The 21,036-nt window shown below is 45.0% G+C and overlaps 1 protein-coding gene and 1 long non-coding RNA gene across 3 annotated transcripts in view; both read right to left on the bottom strand.

Moving 5' to 3' along the window:
- The window catches only part of LOC138764513 (teneurin-3), a 4,541,667-nt gene that overhangs the window by 4,269,691 nt on the left and 250,940 nt on the right, over positions 1–21,036 (bottom strand). The window lies entirely within an intron of this gene.
- On the bottom strand, positions 9,244–13,803 carry LOC138744701 (uncharacterized). The gene is made up of 4 exons (XR_011345721.1): positions 13,529–13,803; positions 13,108–13,356; positions 10,068–10,188; positions 9,244–9,486 (listed from the first exon to the last, which is right to left on the bottom strand). It is a non-coding gene; the product is annotated as an uncharacterized lncRNA (long non-coding RNA).

Genomic DNA, 21,036 nt, shown 5'->3' on the forward strand with positions numbered 1-21,036 from the left:
CATCAGGATAATGAATGGTGAAAATAATGATTAAAATCACCTATTATTCTTTAATTAAATGCCACTTTTCACCAGTTAGACTAATACAAATTGTGTCACCATAATATACGCATCATTCACAGGAATGAATTCACCGCTGCTCAGACTGGCAAGTTTGAATAAATGATTGCACTGAGATAAATGCCAGGAACTGCTTGTGGCATGCCCTTTTTAAGCCATTTCAGTTTTATTTTCAGAGAACATACATGATATCACATATAGCCCTGAGATTCCTTTATCCTGCAGGTGTGACAGAATTACAACTTATTGGTGGTGCAAAAAAACTATATACAGCACATACATGTAAACCAATAAAGAACTGTAAACATAAAAAATGTAAACAAACTGACTGCAATACAGTGAATTTTATTTTAAAAAAATCAATAAAGTGCACAAGTAAGAGTCCTTAAATGAGTCTCTGACCGAGTTTGTAATTGAGGAGCCTAACGGTTCGCTGCTGATCAACGTGTACAGTGGATAAAAGTGAAAAACTCTACAATGTTCTGGCTAGCTTAATAAAGTTCTACATGTACAGTGTGCACGTGTGTGTGTCAGGGGAAGTTCAACAATACCCTGTCACATAACATTATTCCATGTAACATAATGGGTACAGCACCCTTGTAGAAGAAAAATAAGTGGCAGTATTGTAAATAAATAGGATTTGGAGCAGCCATCAAGCTGGACCCTTCCATTTAATGCTGGGGTCAAGATTGATCCTCAGCACAAGGTGACACTTGGTACCAATGTTCTTCAGTCCCACCTAGAGCTTGGTGCAGCCACACACAAACATGGCCAGCAAGATGGGGCAATTTTGGATTCGCTCTCCCCTTATTGTCTGGGTAAATGTGCATCATGACATATTCCACCTTGGATCCCCAGATGAAATGGCAAATGGCACCTGTGCCAATACACAGACAGTCGGAGCACCTCACACTTAAGGACCAGGTTCTTGTCAGTGGTCGGACATGTCAGTAAACAATAGTGGAGCAATTGGGCCAGTTGTTGAAGAGCATGAACTAACTCTCCTTAGTTTCCTGATGCTGACTCAAACTGGTCTCAGATGCCGATCAATCTGTGGACTTTACTTGGAATGAAGCAGAAGGTGGTGACATTTCTTGATCTGAGACTGTTGCATCACCACCACATCCCCCCACCCCATGCTAATATCTTTCCTGATAGATTTAGCAAAGGAGATCCTTTGCAAAATGTAGCTAATAAAATGATGAGCCATTACGAGAGTAGATAGTCATTTTTCACCCCAGTGCGTAAATGCCACATACATATGGGCATTTAGAGAGAAGAGAAATTTAAACGAGATGTGGAGCCTAAATTTAAAAAAAATTACACAGAGAATTTCAGGCACCTTTAAACAGTCTGTTGAGTGTAGAGGTTGAAGCAGATACAATATAAACATGGATATGCAGAGATGGAGGGAAATGCATCATGCACAAGCAGTCGAGTTTTAGTTTAATTTGGGTATCAGGTTCTTTGCAAATGTGGGTTGAAGGACCTATTCCTGTGCCATACTGTTCTATGTTCAAGCTTTAAGTTTATTGTCATTTTACCGTACATAACCGGACAAAACAGCATTTCTTCTATGCATCATAGGAAAACAGCCTTTATCATCAAGGACCCCCACCACCCAGGCCATGCCCTCTTCACACTGCTACCACTAAGAAAAAGGTACAGGAGCCTGAGATGAATACTCAGTGGCGCAAGGATAGCTTTTCCCACCTTCTGCAGACAGATTGCTGAATTGACAGTGACCCACTTTCTCTTATTTTCTTGCACATTTTATTTATTTTTGAAATGTAATTTATAGCAATATTTGTACTGCAATGCTGCAAAGCAAGAATTTCATGATATGCTCATGGCAATAAATTTTGATTCTGAATAGTGGATAGATACTCAAAACCAACATCCTCACTCCCAATTACAAGGTGAATTCAAATGGAATACTATCGTCTCCGCAGCGACCTTCCTTGTTCCTATCAGTTTTGATCTGGACAGTGCGTTCACCCACAGAGCTTAAGGAAAAAAAAAACAATGCACCGTCTTTGGAGATTATTAAAATATTAACTCAGGAACATTTTATTTGAAAGCAACTGCATTAGTAAGATTTACTGCAAGATCCATGAATATTTAATGACATGCAATGAATGATATAAAATTTACTTTCACAAAACTAATTGCTCCTTTGTTATATTTAGTGTAATGTGTAAATATCTTGATCATTACATTTCTTTCTCTGTTGCATGTAATTATGTTGAAATGAATTTATAACTCATGACATTCCTCTTCATGAATTACAAACAGGCATTTCACAAGGGGGAGGAAGCATTTTATATTCCAGTAGTTTGTGGTGCACAGCTCACAGGAGCATCCTCTCTGGAAGGGAAGGATGGATGGGCTTATACATTTGATGACTGTGTCCATCTGGTCATCTGCCTCTCCCTCTTCAATCCCTTCCTCCAGGACTACAAGCCAAACATTCCAAACAAATACTGCACACTTTGTGTCTCCATCCGCCTTCATTTCCAGTTCTTCTTGGCAATCAATGATTAACCTTCTGCTGCACAGAACCTAGTCCCACAAAACTGTCTCTTCCAACTTTTAAGATGATTGCAATTTTTAATGGTGCCCTCTGTCTTTTGATGACTTACATAGAACAATACAGCACAGTGTCACATTTTTGGCCCGAAATGTGAAGTTAATAAAACATTAAACACAAGTTTATCAGGTAAACTTCTTAGTGTCTTTTTATTCTCCCATTTTCCTTTGTTCTCCTGCTTGTGTTCTTATCTCTCTCTCATACCACGTGACTTCCGGTACATCTCATACATATTCATTATCATGACATCCCTCCTTTAATCAGAAATAAACTTTACCTTCACTTACCAATATCCCTCGGAAACATACAAACATCGTAACTAATGGTAATACTATAACTCAACTACATAAAGTTTACTTCCTACTGCACTCATACATGCACTTTATGATATAAGATTAAATACTGTCCCAAAGTTCTTATTAAAACTATGGCACAAAGTCTTCGTATCATTTGGGCGGTTTCCGGTTTCGTTTCGGCCTGCCTGCGATATTGTCGTCGCTTCTCGGTTGTTCACTCTCGGCGTCGGAAATACTGCTCGCCACGGCTTCGTGTGTTTCTGGCGCTCTAGTCACTTCATCAGGAGTGCTGGTAACTGCCTCTGGAACATCATCAGGTCTCTCAGTTTCAGCATCTCGTATTGGCCTTTCAACCTCTTCGCTCGATGTATCTCTGGACTGGTACCTTTTTACACCTGATACATTTCTCTTATACAGGACTCCAGTCGGAGACTTGACTGTCACCATACTGCCACTTCTGGATACGACAGTATAGGGTTGATGGTAATAAGGTGTGTCTAGCTTACCACCAGTTTCATGCTTCACTAGAACATTATCTCCTGGCATGATGTCTGAGTACTTGGCTCCACGTTTCGAATCTGTGTACAGCTTTGCTGCACCTTTCTTTTCAGCATCATGGTCCCTCATCTCCTGGTCGTCTCGGATTTCCTTTATTTCTGGCATTTTTGTGCGGATTTTTCTCCCAAAAAATGTTTCTGCAGGACTTTTTCCAGTGGTTGCATGAGGCGTTGCTCGATAGACAGCCACATAAGATAGCAATGCTTCTCGCCAATTTTGTCCTTCTGCGTGTGCAATCCTCAATCGTTTTTCAATGGACTGATTTTGTCTCTCTACTTCTCCATTGGCTTGCGGTCATTTCGGAGTTACTTTATGATGGTGGATACCTGTGGTCCTCATGTATTCCGTAAATGTCTCTGAAATGAATTGTGGACAATTGTCAGAGTATAATGTAACAGGTAATCCATATCTTGCGAATATCTCTGCTAACGCTTGTATTGTTTTTTCAGTGGTTGTGGACTTCAACACCACGTACTCATAGTATCTGCTATAGTAATCTATCACTACCATAATTGATTCACCCATCGGTAAAGGTCCAAGAAAATAAACAGCTACGTCAATCCATGATCCTGTCGAAAGTTGCGTACTCCGGATCGGTTCTGGCGGATTACTCCTACTTGTGATTTGACATCCGTGACAAGTTTTAACAAATCTCTCTGCGTCTTTATCACAACTTGGCCACCATACCTTGGTTCTGAGGTTTTCCTTGGTACCAACAATGCCTAGGTGTCCTTCATGCGCTAAGGATATGATCTTCGGTCTCAATCTTTGCGGTATCACCAATCTGCAACCTCTTAATACACACTGTCCGATGCAACAAAGTTCGTCTCTAATGGGAATGTAAGCCTTGTGAGTACACTTGTCCCATTGTCCACTCTGTATGCATTCTCTTACTTCCATGAGTTCTGGATCACGTTCGGATTCTCTCTCGACTTCCTTCGTAGTCACAGCTTTCGGTGACGCCTGAATAGCAACGAAGCGTACAAAGCTCTCTGTTTCTGTTCCCAATTCTGACTTGGATTGTGGACCACCATCCTTCACCAATCTGGACAGCGGATCTGCAATGTTTGTTTTCCCTGCAATGTGGATTACTTTATATTTGTAGGGTTGTAGTCTGAGTACCCATCTCTCTATTCTGGCACATGGTTTTGATCTAGGTGCATAGATCACCTCTAATGGCTTATGATCTGTGATGAGTTCAAATTCAATGCCATATAAATATGCATGGAACCTCTCACAGGCCCATACAAGTCCGATTGCTTCTTTCTCTGTCTGACAGTATCTTCTTTCCACATTAGATAACGATCTGCTGGCATAGGCAATGATTCTTGGTCCTCCATCATGCATCTGGACCAACACGGCTCCTAAACCAACCTGGCTGGCATCCGCTATGACTTTGGTTGATGCCGCCAGATCGTAATATCCAAGAGTTTTTGCATCAGTCAGGCTTTGCTTCAGTGCCGTGAACGCTTTCTTCTGCTCTGATCCAAAATGAAATGGTACACCTTTCCTGGTTAGTTTCCTTAGTGGTTCTGCCACTGTAGCGAAATTAGGAATGAACTTTGCACAAAAATTGACCAATCCTAGGAAACTCCTCACCTCTGCTGCGTTCTGAGGTGCACGTGCCTCTGCAATAGCTTTCACCTTGGCCTCTGCAGGGTTTAGTCCTTCCCTTGTAAGTCTGTGTCCCATGAAGTCCATTTCTGACACACCGAACTGGCACTTGTTTCCATTCACGGTAAGGCCTGCCTCCTGTAGTCTAGATAGTACACGCCTCAACCGTTTGTCATGCTCTTCCTTTGTTGGTGCATGGACTATGATGTCGTCAGAAATGTTGGCAACTCCAGGAATGCCTTGAATCACTCGATGGATTTCATACTGGAAGATCTCCGAAGCTGCATTAATTCCAAATGATAGTCTCTTGTAACGATACAATCCACAGTGAGTCACAAATGTTGTTACATCTCGGGAACCTGGATCCAGCTCTAATTGATAATAGCCCCATTTCAGATCAATTTTTTGAGAATATCTTGCTGGTAGTTAGTTCTTGAAGTATTTCTTCCACTGTTGGTATAGGGTGTCGTTCTCTAATTATAGCTTCATTGGCCATTCTCATGTCAACACATAGTCTTATGTCACCCTTTGGTTTGGGCACAATCACTACTGGGCTGACCCATTGTGTCGAATGTTCCACAGGTTCAATAATGTCTTGTTCGATCAATTCTTTAATTTTGGCTTCGACTTTCCCACGAAGTCCAAACGGAGTTCGGCGCATTGGTTGTGCCTTGGGTTTGACCATTTCATCTACCGCTATCTTCAATTGTCGACCTTTCAGCTTTCCTACTCCTTGGAAGACTGCGGGGAATTCTTGCTTCATATCCTCGTATGACTGAATTGAATTGACACAAGCTCCAACATGAAGTATTGTCAGGTCTTGCGCTGTGCTTCTACTCAGCAATGGTTCTCCCCTCTCTTCTATGACCATAAACTCTGCTTCGGTGTACTTATCTCCAGCTTCAACAGTTGCAGTAAAACATCCAATGGTCTGCAATGGCTTGGTTGCTGTGTATGGATACAGTTTCTTGGAACACTTCTTTGAGGTACAGATGACCTTTTTCCTTTTCAACTTCTCCCATAAATGTCGATCAATCGCATTACTGTCAATGCCTGAGTCTACAATGACCTGAACTGTCACTCCACCAATGATCACTGGGACCTTCTCATGATGTACTTCATTCAACGTAAATTGGTAACAACTCTGTTCCTCCTGGGTATCATCATCGTCACCGTCTATCTGGCGAATGGTACCTTTCTTTCCAGGATACTTTCCTGTCCCCCAGGCTTTGCCTTTGGAAGTCGTACTCTTCCTCTTCTGGTCTGCATTGGACTTGCTTTTGCACTTCTTTGCAAAGTGGTCCTTACCTCCGCACTTTCTGCAAACTTTGCCTTTGGCCGGGCAATATGGGTCTTTTCCAAAGTGACCTCGGTTTCCACATCGATAACGCTCCACGTCCTGTGTCGACGTATATCTTGGCTGATTATGGCGATGTGAGAGCCTCTTAATTTGCTGGCTTGAGTTGTCTTTCAGGGTCATGGTATGAAATTGCCCTTCAACAGCCTCTAATGCAGCAGCAATGGTTAAAGCATCGGTGAGTTCCAACTCACTCCCTCTTTCCAGTAGACGTCTTCTGAGTTTATCTGATCTGCAGTGCTGTACAACTTGATCCAGTAATTGGTTGTCCAAATCAGCTGGCATGTAATTGCATCCAACAGCTAGCTGGCGTAGTCTCGTCACGTACTGAGCAATTGTCTGGCCATCTTCTTGTCTCGTTCTCCGAAACAAATGGCGTTGAAATGTAGCATTCGGTGTCACTACATAGTGTGCATTTAATGCATCTACCGCTTTCTGGTACTCATCCAGTATTCAAAAGTGTCTTAAATGTTTCCCGAACTGAGGGTCCTGCATTGAAAAGAAGTAACGCCCTTCTTTGTGCTTTTTGTTCAACTGTACCGGTATCTAGAAATAGGCCACGACTGTCGGCGTAGGATTCAAATTCTTCCAGCCATGCCTTCCACTTCACACTTACAGTACTTGCATCACCCGTTGGGTCAAAATGAGCAATTCCACTATGTGTTAGAAAGTCACTGTCTGCACCAGCCATGAGGAAATATTCAAGCCCCAAAAGTATTGAGTCACAGAGAAAATTCTTATCACCTTGAAGTTGTCTGTAATCCTCTGTAATCTTGTTTAGTCTTCAATTTTCTTCAAGCTTCTTTCATCCTCGTCGCCAATGTCACATTTGTGGCCCGAAATGTGAAGTTAATAAAACATTAAACACAAGTTTATCAGGTAAACTTCTTAGTGTCTTTTTATTCTCCCGTTTTCCTTTGTTCTCCTGCTTGTGTTCTTATCTCTCTCTCATACCACGTGACTTCCGGTACATCTCATACATATTCATTATCATGACACACAGTACAGGCTGTTCAGCCTTCGATGTTGTGCTGACCCATATATAACCCTTTCTTAAAAAAAAACTAATCCCTCACTATCCTGTAACCCTCTATTTTTCTTTCATTCATGTGTCAGTCTCAGAGAGTCTTTTAAATGCCCCCAAGGTTTCAGCCTCCACCATCATTGCCAACCACGCATACCAGGCACCTACAATTGTGTAAAAAAACTTACCCCTGATGTCTGCCCTAAACCTCCCTCAACTTTGTAAACATGTCCCCTGGAGTTTGCTGATCCTGCCCTCAGAAACAGGTGCTGGCTGTGCACCCTATCTATGCCTCTCAATCTTGTAGACCTATATCAAATCTCCTCTCATTCCTTCCCTGTGCTCCAAAGTCTCATCTCTGCTAACTTGTTACCCAATCCAGGCAACATCCTGGTAAATCTCCTCTGCACCCTCTCCATGGCTGCCACATCGTTCCTATAATGAGGTGACCAGAACTGAACACAATACTCTAAGTGTGATCTTACGAGAGATTTATAGAGTTGTAACATGACCTCTCTACTCTTGAATTCAATCCCCCATAAATGAATCCCGGCATCTCAAAGGCCTTCATAACTATCCTATCAACCTGTGTGGCAAACTTGAACAATGTATGGATTTGAACCCCAAAGTCTCCTGTGCGGCAAACTTGAACGATGTTTGGATTTGAACCCCAAGGTCTCTCTGTTCATCCACACTTAAGGAATCATCCATTAAACCTATACTCAGCCTTCTGGATTGTCCTTCCAAAATGCATCACCTCACACATCCAGATTGAAATCAATCTGCCACTTCTCTGCCCAACTCTGCATCCTGTCTATAACATCTTGTAACCTTCAGCTCCATCCACATCTCTTCCCAACTCCTTGTCATCTGCAAACTTACTGACCCATCATTTGCCTCTTCATCCAGGTTATTTACAAAAATCACAAAGGACAGGTGTCCCAGAACAGATCCCTGCAGCACTCTACTAGTCACTCACCTCCTAAGAGGAATAGATCAGGTGAACGCAGAGAATCTTTTGCCCAGAGTAGGAAAATAGTAACCAGATGACATAGGTTTAAGATGAGAAGGGTAAGATATAACTGAGTGGAAACATTTAAAAAAAAAGAGGATGGTGGACAGAATCATAGAACATTACGGCGCAAAACCAACTCAATTTGGCCCTTCTATTCTGTGCTAAACCATTTATTTGCCTAGTCCCACTAACCTTCATCCAGACCACGTTCCCATCCACTAATACTCCATTTTCTTCCTATAAGCCAGTTTATATAGCTAATTTTCCACTGATCCCATGACTTTCTGAATGAGTCTCTTGTGGGAGACCTTGTTAAGTGCCTTGCTAAAATCTACGTAGACCTCATCTTCCACCCTACCCTCAATTTCTTTTGTTAGTTTACACACCATTGACGCAAGACTCACTGGTCTATAATTCCCAGGATACTCCCCATCATTTTTTTTAAAAAGGAAAACACATTTGCCATTCTCCAATCCTCCAGCATCTCCCATGCAGTGTCAAGAACTAATAACCGTCTTAATTTTGTTAGAGACTAGAGAGACTTTGTAGGCACTAACAAAGGAAGAGCAATGGAAAATTCACCAAAGGTAAATTCAAAATAATAGTTTTTAATTAATCTAAAATAATATGACATTTCTTACTTGTCTCTACCTGAAACCCTAAATTTAACCCACCTGTGTGCAAATGCCATATTCAAAAAAAATCAATTTTTAAAACTTCAGCATCATTTTGGTCTTGCTTAAAGGTCTTCAATTTTAAGTTCAGAAATAAATATAAAGAGCTTTTAAACATCATATATTTAGGCCTCTTTAAACTCGCAATGCTTTCAATAGTTGTCCTTCAGATAAATTTTCCTTCAGACGTGTGATTTCCCAAACTGCCTCTTAACATGTCCAAGTTCTGGAGTTTGTTTTCTTCTCTTGAATGAAGACTTTTGCAATCTGTTTTCCCAATGTTGAAACTGCCCATGATCTTAAAGAGACAGTCAGAAATGGGCTTACTTATTTCAAAGCTACTTATTCTGTGTTCCAACATAGGCAGCTTTATCCCCCTTGACAGGAAATATTGCTGCTGGTCAGTTCAGCATCTTAACTGAACAGCAGGTTTTCTCCAACTAAACTCTGTCTTAGATTTCAATAACATATTCCAAGGAAATCTCTCCTGGCATGAGACATAATTTCTCTTTTTGAAGTTCATATTTTTTCACATGGATGTGCTAAAAAGAATCCAAGTCAATTTATGCCTCTGTGATATCTGTCCACTTGGACACAGAATAGCTCAGGTGTTTCTGAGACCAACTCCTATTGTTTCCAGTATCTCAAAACCATCATTTCTCTTCTCCAACTTAAATCAGCAATCATTCCATCTGGCTTCTGTCTTCTATCTCAAAGAATGCTAATGTGTTACCTTTGTGTTGAAGCTCAGCTTACAATTCCAAAGACCCATGTGTCCGTAAAATGTAAATGAACCCTGCCAACCCAAAACTGACATTAAACCATATCTAGATAAAATATAGGTTTAACATTAAACTAAGGATTAATATTAACACAGACCAATTACAGCAGCCAAAGAGGATTCAAAGATCATATCTACTGCCCCAGCTATCTCTTCTTTCACTTCCCACAACAGCCTGGGTATATCACGTCTGGCCCTGGGGACTTATCAATCTTGATGCTGTAAAGAAACATAATATAACAATTACAGCACGGAAACAGTCCGCACCGAACCAAACACCCCTTTCTAGTCCCACCTCCCTGCACAATGCCCATAACCCTCCATCTTCTTCTCATCCATATACCTGTCCAACCTTTTCTTAAATAATACAATTGACTCCGCCACCACTATTTCTCCCGGAAGATCATTCCACACGGCTACCACTCTCTGAAGATCCAACATTTCCACTTCCTTAATCTCCACATTGTCCAGCATGCAGGCCTGTTCAATTTTGATTGACCTCACCCTGATCTTGTGAATACTGACACAAAATATTAATTTAGGACCTCCCCAACCTCTTCTGCCTCCAGGCAAATGTTGCCTTGCTTATCCTTTTGCAGCCCTACATTCATTCTCGTCATCCTTCTGTTCTTCACAAACACATAGAACTTGGGGCTCTCCTTAATTCCACATGCCAAGGCCTTCTCATGCCCCTTTTGAGCTCTTCTAAGTCCTTTTTAAGCTCTTTCCTGGTTACCATATACTTCTCATGAGCCCTTCCTGATTCCCATATCCAATTTATGTTTCCTTCTTGACTGGTTGACTGGCTGACTCACATGCTTCATCAGCCATATTTCCCTTTTCCAACCATCTTGACCTTGTCCCAGTGGGACAAACCCATCTTGAACCCTGTACCAGTTGTCCCTAAATTTCCTCCACATGACCTCTGCTCTTCACTCTTAAACATCTGTTTTCAATTTTTTCTCACTAGTTCCTGCCTCATCACTTCATAATTTGCCCTTCCCCAGTTACACATTTTCCCAGTTTGACTGTTTATATCCTTTTCCAAGGCTAAGTTAAAACTAAGGGAGTTGTGGTCAGTCTCACCAAAATGCTCCCCCACTGAGTGGTCTGGCACCTGACCAGGTTCATTCCCCAGAATCAGATCCAGAGTGGCCTCTCCTCTAGTCAGCCAGTCCACACACTGTGTCAGGTATCCTCCTTGTACACACCTGACAAATTCAGCCCTATCCATCCCTCTTTCAGTTAGTAGGTGCCAGTCAATATTAGGAAAGTTGAAATCATCCATAACTACAGTCTTCTATTTCCTGCACTAACTGTTCATCTGCACCTCAATGTCCCAAGGGCTATTTGGGATCCATAGACTACTCCCAGCACAGTGATAGCTCCCCTCCTATTTCTGACTTCCACCCACACCAATGCAGTGGACACTCCCTCTGAAGTATTCTCCCTTTCAATAGCAGTTTTGCTATCCCTGACTAGTAATGGTACTCTCCCCCCACATTTCTACCTCCCATCCTATTCTTTTTAAAAGATCTGAACCCAGGTTTTTGCATCATCCAATCTTGCCCTTCCTCTAGCCAAGTTTCAGTAATGGACACAACATTATAGTTCCACATACTGATCCATGTTCCAAGTTCATTCCCGTGATTCCTAATACTCCTAGCATTGAAATAGCCAGATTTCAACCCCACTAGCTGGCTCCCCTTATGTTTTGTCCCCTGCCTGCCCTTCCTCACCATTTCAGAGCACATAGTATCATCCTTTTGTCCTTCTACCCTAATATCTGTACTCACATTCTTATTCCCACCCTACTGCCAAACTATTTTAAACCCTCACCAAAAGCTCCAGCAAATCTGATCACCAGGATATTGGTCCCTTTCTAATTCAGGTGCTGCCAGTCTTTTTTGTACAGGTCAGACCTTCCCCAGAAGAGATCCCAATGATCCTTGCCCCCTGCACCAACTCTTCAGAAATGCATTCATCTGGCACAACTTCCTCTTCCTACCCTCTCTGGCACATGGCATAGGCAGCCATCCTGAGATTACAACCCCTGAGGTCCTGCTTTTTAACTTCTTTCCTAACTCCCTATATTCCCTCTTCAGGACCTCATCCCTACTCCTATCGATGTCATTTGTCCCCACATGGATCCAGCTGCTTGTCCTCCCCCTCCAGAATGCTTTGAACTAAATCAGAGATGCCCCTGATCCTGGCACATGGGAGGCAACATCTGGGAGTGTCAATCTCATTTACAGAACTCCCAATCCACTTGTCTAACGAACAAGTCCCCAATCTCCTCTTCTCCCCACTTCTGTTCTGAGCTAGGGGGATCAGCCTCTGGGTCAGAGATGTGACCCCCTCAAATTGTCCATGGTAGGTCATTCCCCCTCCCCTCCCTCCCTACAGTATTGAAAACAGTGTACTTGTTGAGGGGAATAGCCACAGGGCTCTTCCCTTTCCTGACAGTCACACAATTATCTGCCTCCTGACTTTTAGGGGTGACTGTCTCTCTGAAACTCCTCTCTACCTCTGCCTCTGCCTCTGCCTCTGCCTCTGCCTCTGCCTCTGCCTCTGCCTCTGCCTCTGCCTCTGCCTCTGCCTCTGCCTCTGCCTCTGCCTCTGCCTCTGCCTCTGCCTCTGCCTCTGCCTCTGCCTCTGCCTCTGCCTCCCTTAAGATCCATAGGTCCCTAACTCAGTTTGTCAGGAGCAGCAGCTGGATGTACCTTTTGCAGGAGTAATCATCAAGAACAAATGTACTGTCCCTGACTTCTCACGTCCTACCACCAGAGGGTCAGACTGTCCTAACAACTGCCTCCATTACCCACTCATAAGTTAATTAAATAAACTTATCTTTGTGGGATCATGCTCTTCCTCAGCCTGTCAAAGCCTCAGAACTCCACCCTTATGCTGGCCCACTCCTTTAGCTTCCCCTACTTTTTAATTGCCCCTGGCGTTATCTCAATTACTCAATCCCACCAATCACTTTACTATTTAACCCTCAATTGTTCTTTAAAGCACTTACCCCCTGCTGGTCCCAACATGCTCAGCTCACTTGCTCACCTCTCTCACGCTCGTCCTTCCCAGTCCCAAGAAAACTGCTGTCTAGTCCCACTCAGCCCTTGTTTTTATAGTGCTTACCTCCAGCTGGCTCCCAACAAGCTCAGCTTTTGGTTAAGTTGACCAGAGCAGCAAACATCAGACCCACGTCAGCTGCAGCTGGTGCATTTTGTCACATTCTGTGATGGAAGAAACAAGTTCGGCAGGTCCGAGAAGTAATAAATCCAAAAAACAGATGAAGAGAGAAAGATTCTTTAGTAAGGCGCTGGGGAGATTACCACAGGGGGTCTCACTCACACACAGTAGGCGCAGCTAAAAAATGATGACTCACTACAAACAACAGATAGAGAATAAATCTTAGTCCCCAGGTTCAGACATACAGATAGAAATTAAATCTTAGTTCCAACATTTACACAGATAGATAGGACAATATTAAAAAAAAACTGAATAAAACAGTACAAAACAGCATGAAACAATACCCACCACCCTTAATGGCACACACCTTCCATTAACTTCTCCTGTGCAGTCTACGTATCCCACCGCCCAGAAGGGAACTGCAGTTTGATCCTTGGGGCCAAGCCTGACAACTCCTCAATGTGGTGACCTTTTATACTGTAGTTGGCTAGAGAGGCTGGCCAGTGGTGAGGTGTTGACTTTTAAAGTAGACAATAGCAAGATGTGCGCTCACCTGTGGGTGGGGTTGTGCCTTGATTGGCAGGTGAGGTGACATCTGACCAGGTTCCCACCGCAGTGGTCACATGACCCTCCCATTACAGGTTTTATTTTCTTCAATGGAAAGACAGAATTTCATTATAAGGCAAAATTTGTTGTTTGTTGCATATTGTTTTCAATTAAGTGACAATTTAACATTTTTTTTTACCCCAAAATGCACTATTTATTTTTTCAGGGTTTACTTGGTTTGAATTAGTCATATCAATTTTGAATATTTATCAAAACTTTGCCAATTTTCAAACTTTTAAAAATGGTGAAACACATCCTTCTCTACTTTGAATGGCCAAAGGCCATCAGGGCCCCTTGATGTGATGCTTTGTGCCTGGTTAATCATAGACAAACCAAGAAAGGACATCACACCATAAATAGTAGGACACTGAGGAGTGTGGTAGAAAAGAGAGATCTGGGAATACAGATGCATAATTTACTGAATGTAATGTAACAGGTGGATAAGGTTGTAAAGAGAGCTTTTGGCATATTGGCCTTCATCAATCAAAGTATTGAGTACATGAGTCGGGAAGTTATGATAAAGTTGTACAAAACATTAGTGAGGCTAAACTTGGAGTATTGTGTGCAAGTTTGGTCACCTAACTACAGGAAAGATAAATCAATAGATAATAAGAGTGCAAAGAAGATTTACTAAGATATTGCCCAGACCTCAGCAACTGAGTTACAGGGAAAGGTTAAAGAAGTTACGACTTTATTCCGTGGAGCAGAGAAGAATGAGGGGAGATTTAAAGGTATTTAAAATTATGAGAAGGATAGACAGAATAAATATAGATAGTTTTTTTTCCCCACAGAGGGTAGGTGAGATACAAACCAGAGGACATGGGTTAAGAGTGAAAGGGGAAATGTTTAGGGGGAACTTCTCACAGAGAGTGGTGGGAGTGAGGAAAGAGCTGCCATCTGAAATGGTGAATGTGGACTCAATTTTAACATACAAGAAGAATTTGGGCAAGTGCATGGATGAAAGAGGAATAGAGGGCTATGGACTGGGTACATGTCAGTGGGTCTCGGCAAAACAAAATGGTTCAGCACAGACTGGAAGGGCCAAAGAGGTCTATTTTTGTTCTGTCATATTCTATGGTTCATGGAGTCAGGGCCTTGCCTTCAGTGGGAGCCATAAGATCACGAAGGTAAAAGCAATTGGGCCGCCAGCTTTGGGAGTAAGCACTCATCGCCAATTGAAACGAGGACAGTCAGATCCATTAAAGACTGAATTTCTCCCATCTTTGTGCATTTTTTTCCCCCCAGATTGTCCACTGATTAATCAGATTAAAGAGTTGATTAACTGTTGAAGGTGTCTCAACTCAGCAGCATTCATTGTTTAACCGTGTCTATCTCTTTTCCCTGTTCTTTGTCCATTAACACTCTACACTGCTCTGTTTGACTTGCTGTTACCTGATGCTCTATTTTCATTTTATGACTGCACTATCTGCTGTTGACTTGTCTAGATAGCATGCAAAACAGTTTTGCACTGTATCTTGGTATACTGGATAATAAAGGTTTCTATTCAATTGAATTCTTACTGCTGCAACACAGAAGAAGGTCATTCAACCTACCGAGTCCGTACTGACAAGCTAATCTCAACATTCTAATTTCCGCCAACCACCCCCCACCACCTTTTATTCCATTGAGGGCCTGTGACCTATTCTCTCATATGGCAATCAACTTCCCCTTGATTCTTTTGTTATGTACTTACACCAAGGGATTAATGTGCAGCAGATAATTAACTTGCCAGCATATCTTTGAGATGTGAGAGGACTGAGGAAACAGTCCACAGAGAAAATGAGTAAACTGCATTCAGAGATCTGCATGTATTCTAGTGCAATATGACTCATGACTCTTTTTCTGTTGTTCACTTCAATCATTCTACATTTCAAGCCTCTGTCCAAGTTATGTTTCCCCCCCCCCCGCCCACCCCATCCCCCAAATTTGCTTGTTGGATTACTCCTGACTGTCTTGTAAATGGAAATATCTTCTCAATATCAACACTGAAGTCCCTTCAGAATTTTAAAGACTGATATGATTTCACAGACCTATAGCATTAGTTAGCATACAGGAAGGCAATTGAAAACTTGGTTGAATGGTGTACTAAAAACAACCTTGTATTCAATGTCACCAAAATCAAGAAGCTGATTGTTCACTTTCAGAAGGGAAAGGTGCCCAGTGATCACTGGGGGAAATCAGAGGCAGAGAGGATGAGCAAATTTAAATTCCTGGGTGTCATTATCTCAGAGGAGCTTTCCTGGAACCAACATTCCAATTGACCAGAGAACACAGTGCATTACAGCACAGTACAGGCCTTTCAGGCAAGATGTTTTGCCGACATATATATATATATATATATATATACACACACACACACATATATACACACACACACACACATATATATGTATATTTATATCAAATCTCCCATTTTTCTCTGCTCCAGAGAATAAAGTTGTAGAGCTCGTCGAAAGAACCAAAGACTTGTTGATCCAAACCAAGGCTTTTATTAGCAAAAGACAGGAGCTCTTCACAGGTGGCCGACCAGTCCGGAATGATCCGACCTGGCTAGGGACACAACCCTTTAAGGCCCAAACAATAGGTGTGGCTTAGCTCTCAGCCAATCGCTGTAAGCACAGTCTAGATACAGTAACTATATACACTATGTACATTGGTGATAGATCTGTACTATCACATTCACCCCTTCTTGGAGAATTGACCCGGGAAAAAAAAAAACAAAAACGAGGGAGAGAATGAAAAGGAAGGGGTAGGTCAAGGACTGTAGCGGTCAGGGGGTCTGACCATCCGGCGTGACCGCCGTGGTGCCGGGATTGGGGTCGCTGGAGTGGTGTCACCAGCGGGCTCATCGGGTGCGACTGCTCCGTCACTCAATTCCCCAGTCGTTTTGTCGGCAGGGTGGCCCGAGTCATTGGGGTGCTGTTGGTCCTTCTGTTGCGGCACGGGGCCTGGAGCATAAGGAGTTGGGGGGTTTGCTGGGTCTACCGCGTCCTGAGCTAGGTCCCGCACCGAAACAGTGTCCTCCCGCCCGTCTGGGAACTCCACGTATGCGTAATGTGGGTTCGCGTGGAGTAGAGTCACTCGGTCGACCAAGGGGTCGTTCTTTGAGTGCCGGACGTGGCGTCGCAAAAGGACGGGGCCAGGGACGGTGAGCCATGCCGGTACAGTGGTTCCCGATTCGGATTTCCTCGGGAAAAGGAACATCCTTTCGTGGGGGGTGGCATTTGTTGCAGTACATAGGAGGGAGCGGATGGAGTGTAAGGCACTAGTGAGAACCTCCTGCCAGTGAGAGGTGGGGAGACCTTTAGACCGGAGAGCCAGTGTAACCGCTCTCCATATGGTGGCATTCTCCCTCTCGACCTGGCCATTACCGCGTGGGTTATAGCTCGTGGTCCTGCTTGAAGCAATACCACACTCCAGAAGGTACTGTTGCAGCTCTGCACTCATGAATGAGGACCCCCTATCACTGTGGATGGAATTGGGGTACCCGAAGATGGTGAAAATACTGTGAAGGGCCTGTATCACTGAGGTGGCAGTGGTGTCTGGGCAGGCCACAGCGAATGGGAAGCGGGAGTATTCGTCGATGGCCGTAAGGATGTAGGTATTACGGTTGGTCGACGGTAGGGGTCCCTTAAAGTCTACGCTAAGACGCTCGAAGGGGCGGGTGGCTTTGATGACGTGGGAGTTATCCGGACGGAAGAAGTGGGGCTTGCATTCGGCGCACACCGAACAGGCTCGGGTCATGGAGCGGATCTCCTCAACTGTGTAGGGTAAGTTGCGCGCCTTGACAAAGTGAGCAAACCTAGTGACCCCTGGATGACAGAGCGCCTCATGGAGTTTCCGTAGTCTGTCCATCTGTATGCTGGCGCACGTCCCCCTGGAGAGCGCGTCAGGCGGGTCGTTGAGCTTACCAGGCCGGTACAGGATGTCATAGTTAAAGGTGGAGAGTTCGATTCTCCATCTGGCGATTTTGTCGTTTTTTATCTTACCACGCTGGGTGTTGCTGAACATGAAGGAGACCGCGCGTTGATCAGTCAACAGTGTAAAGCGCCTCCCAGCGAGGTAATGTCTCCAACGACGTACCGCTTCAACTATGGCCTGGGCCTCCTTCTCGATCGAGGAGTGTCTACTCTCCGGACCCTGGAGGGTTCTGGAGAAGAAGGCTACAGGCCGACCGGCCTGGTTCAAGGTGGCTGCCAGGGCGAAGTCGGATGCATCGCTCTCGACTTGAAACGGGACAGACTCATCGATCGCGTGCAGCGTCGCAGCAGCGATGTCAGATTTGATTCGATCGAAAGCCGCTGTGGCTTCGGTCGAGAGGGGAAAAGAGGTGGTCTTGATAAGAGGACGTGCCTTGTCGGCGTAGTTTGGAACCCATTGGGCGTAATAAGAGAAAAGGCCCAGGCAGCGTTTGAGAGCTTTCTGGGCATGTGGGGGGGGTAAGTCCATTAAGGGACGCATGCGGTCAGGATCTGGCATGACTATCCCGTTTTCCACCACACAACCTAGAATAGCGAGTCGTGTGGTCCAGAAAACACACTTGTCCAAATTGTAAGTCAGGTTTAGCTGACGGGCAGTTTGAAGAAATTTGTCTAGGTTGGCGTCATGGTCCTGCATGTCGTGGCCACAGATGGTGATATTGTCCAGATACGGGAAGGTAGCGGTTAGCCCGTTCTGGTCCACCATCCTGTCCATTTCCCGCTGGAAGACCGCGACACCATTTGTGACCCCGAATGGTACCCTGAGAAATTGATATAGCCGCCCATTCGCTTCAAAGGCCGTGAATGGTCGGTCCTCGCAGCGGATTGGGAGCTGGTGGTAGGCCGAACGTAGGTCAATAGTGGAGAAAATGCGGTACTGGGCGATCTGGTTCACCACATCCGTGATGCGTGGCAGGGGGTACGCATCCAGGAGTGTGAAGCGGTTAATGATCTGGCTATAGTCGACCACCATCCGTAGTTTTTCCCCATTCTTGACAACCACCACCTGGGCTCTCCAGGGGCTTGAACTGGGTTCGATGATGCCCTCATCCAGCAATCTACGCACCTCACTCCTAATGAATTGCCTGTTTTCGTAACTATATTGCCGACTTTTGGTGGCCACAGGCTTCCAGCCAGGGGTGAGGTTTGCGAAGAGTGCTGGCGGGGCAATCCGGAGTGTGGAAAGGCCGCAGGATTGGCCCCGGGGCACGGGGGCGGGTTGCTCGGGTGCTTCGGGAGTGGGGCGATGGCAGACCGAGAGGGGGGCGTGGGGTCCCCCAAAGTGTAGGGACACCGTTTGGAACTGACACTGGAAGTCTAATCCCAGCAACACTGGGGCGCACAATTGGGGAAGGACGAATAATTTAAAGTGGGTGACCGTCACGCCCTGTACTTCCAGCGTGGCGATGCAATACCCCTTTATCCCAGTCGAGTGCGACCTCGTCGCTAATGAGATCCTCTGGGTAGTGGGGATAATGTCAAGTCCCCAACGGAGGGCCAGATCTGGCTGGATAAAACTGTCAGTTGACCCAGAGTCAAATAAGCAATTGGTGTAGTGTCCATGCACTTTAATCAGTTCCATTGCTCTGGTGAGGGGATGAGAGCATTGCTGGTTTAATGTTATTGAAGCAGTTGACAGGCGAGTTTTGCGCGATGACGTCACGCAACGGGATGACGTCACACAACGGGATGACGTAGTCAACGCTCGAGGAGAAGGTTGGAGAACCTCCCGGAAGTGCTGTTGTGGCAGGTGAATGGTAAGTAGTGGGGTTTGTAGTTGCTCGTGATCGGTGGTCGGGCCCTGGCGGTCGTCAGCGATGGACGCTAGGGTGAGCACCTGGTTGGCCGCGGGGGTGGCTGCGGCGGCGGTAGCGTCGGCCCCGGGGGTGTCTGTGGCGGCAGCAGCAGCGGCGGTAGCGTCGGCCCCGGGGGTGTCCGTGGCGGCGGCAGCAGCGGCGGTAGCGTCGGCCCCGGGGGTGGCTGTGGCGGCGGCAGCAGCGGCTGTAGTGTCAAGTGTTCCGCACGGGGGCGAGAGGCAGGCCATCACCATGGTTGCGACGGTGGGCTGCCCCTTCCGGGTTCGGCGTCTCCGTGACGTCAGGCGTTGCCGTGCAGGGAAGCCCTCGCTCTCATTGGACGAGAGCTCTGGGGAAGAAGAGTTTGAATGGGAAAGCGGCGATTGGGCTTCACACGAGGCACTGTGTTTGCTGGCGGCCATTTTAGACCTACAGACTGCAGCAAAGTGGCCCTTTTTAAGGCACTTCTGGCACCTGGCTTTTCTTGCTGGGCACTGGGATCTGCTGTGCTTGTCCCTCCCGCAGAAATAACATTTCGGTTCCGCACGGGGGAGGGTAGCAGCAGCCGACAGGCCGTCAGGGGTAGGGTAGAAGGGCACTCTACTCACATCGGAACGAGGGGTCCAGTCCCAAGAGAGCTCGGTGGATTTTAAGGCTGCATCCTCCATTGTGATTGCAATCCGGGCCACGTCCTCTAGTTTTTCTACCCCTTGTTCGAGCAAGCGCAGCCTCACTTCATTCGATCTGAGCCCGGCCACATAGGCATCCCGGACGAGATCGTTTGTGATCTCGGCAGCAGTTTTGTCCACACAGTTACAGTCCTTGCCCAATGCCTTTAATACTTGTAAATATGCTCTGCTGGACTCACCGGGCTGTTGCTTCCTCGACGCAAGCACGAGCCGGGCATGAACTCTGTTCACCGGTTGATCATACAGTCCTTTCAGTACCTTTATGGCTGCGGTGTAAGTGGTCTCATCCTGGATGTTCTCGTAGACTCTCAAGGACACCATAGACAGCAATGCTGTTAGATGCTGGTTATCCTCCTCTACCTGAATGAATCTCAGGAAGTTTTCAAAGTTCAGCAGCCAGAAGTTAAAGGCTTTGAAGGCTGTAGCTGACTGTGGGTCGATATCAAGTTTTTCTGGCCGAGTTAAACGCTCCATCCCTTTCAAAAAAAATTCTTTTTGCTAATAAAATTGTAGAGCTCATCGAAAGAACCAAAGACTTGTTGATCCAAACCAAGGCTTTTATTAGCAAAAGACAGGAGCTCTTCACAGGTGGCCGACCAGTCCGGAATGATCCGACCTGGCTAGGGACACAACCCTTTAAGGCCCAAACAATAGGTGTGGCTTAGCTCTCAGCCAATCGCTGTAAGCACAGTCTAGATACAGTAACTATATACACTATGTACATTGGTGATAGATCTGTACTATCACAAAAGTCCAAACATGTTTAACATTTTCCTGTAACTCAATTCTTCAAGTTCCGATTAC

Source organism: Narcine bancroftii, chromosome 1 (assembly GCF_036971445.1).
Source record: "Narcine bancroftii isolate sNarBan1 chromosome 1, sNarBan1.hap1, whole genome shotgun sequence".
Taxonomy (NCBI): domain Eukaryota; kingdom Metazoa; phylum Chordata; class Chondrichthyes; order Torpediniformes; family Narcinidae; genus Narcine; species Narcine bancroftii.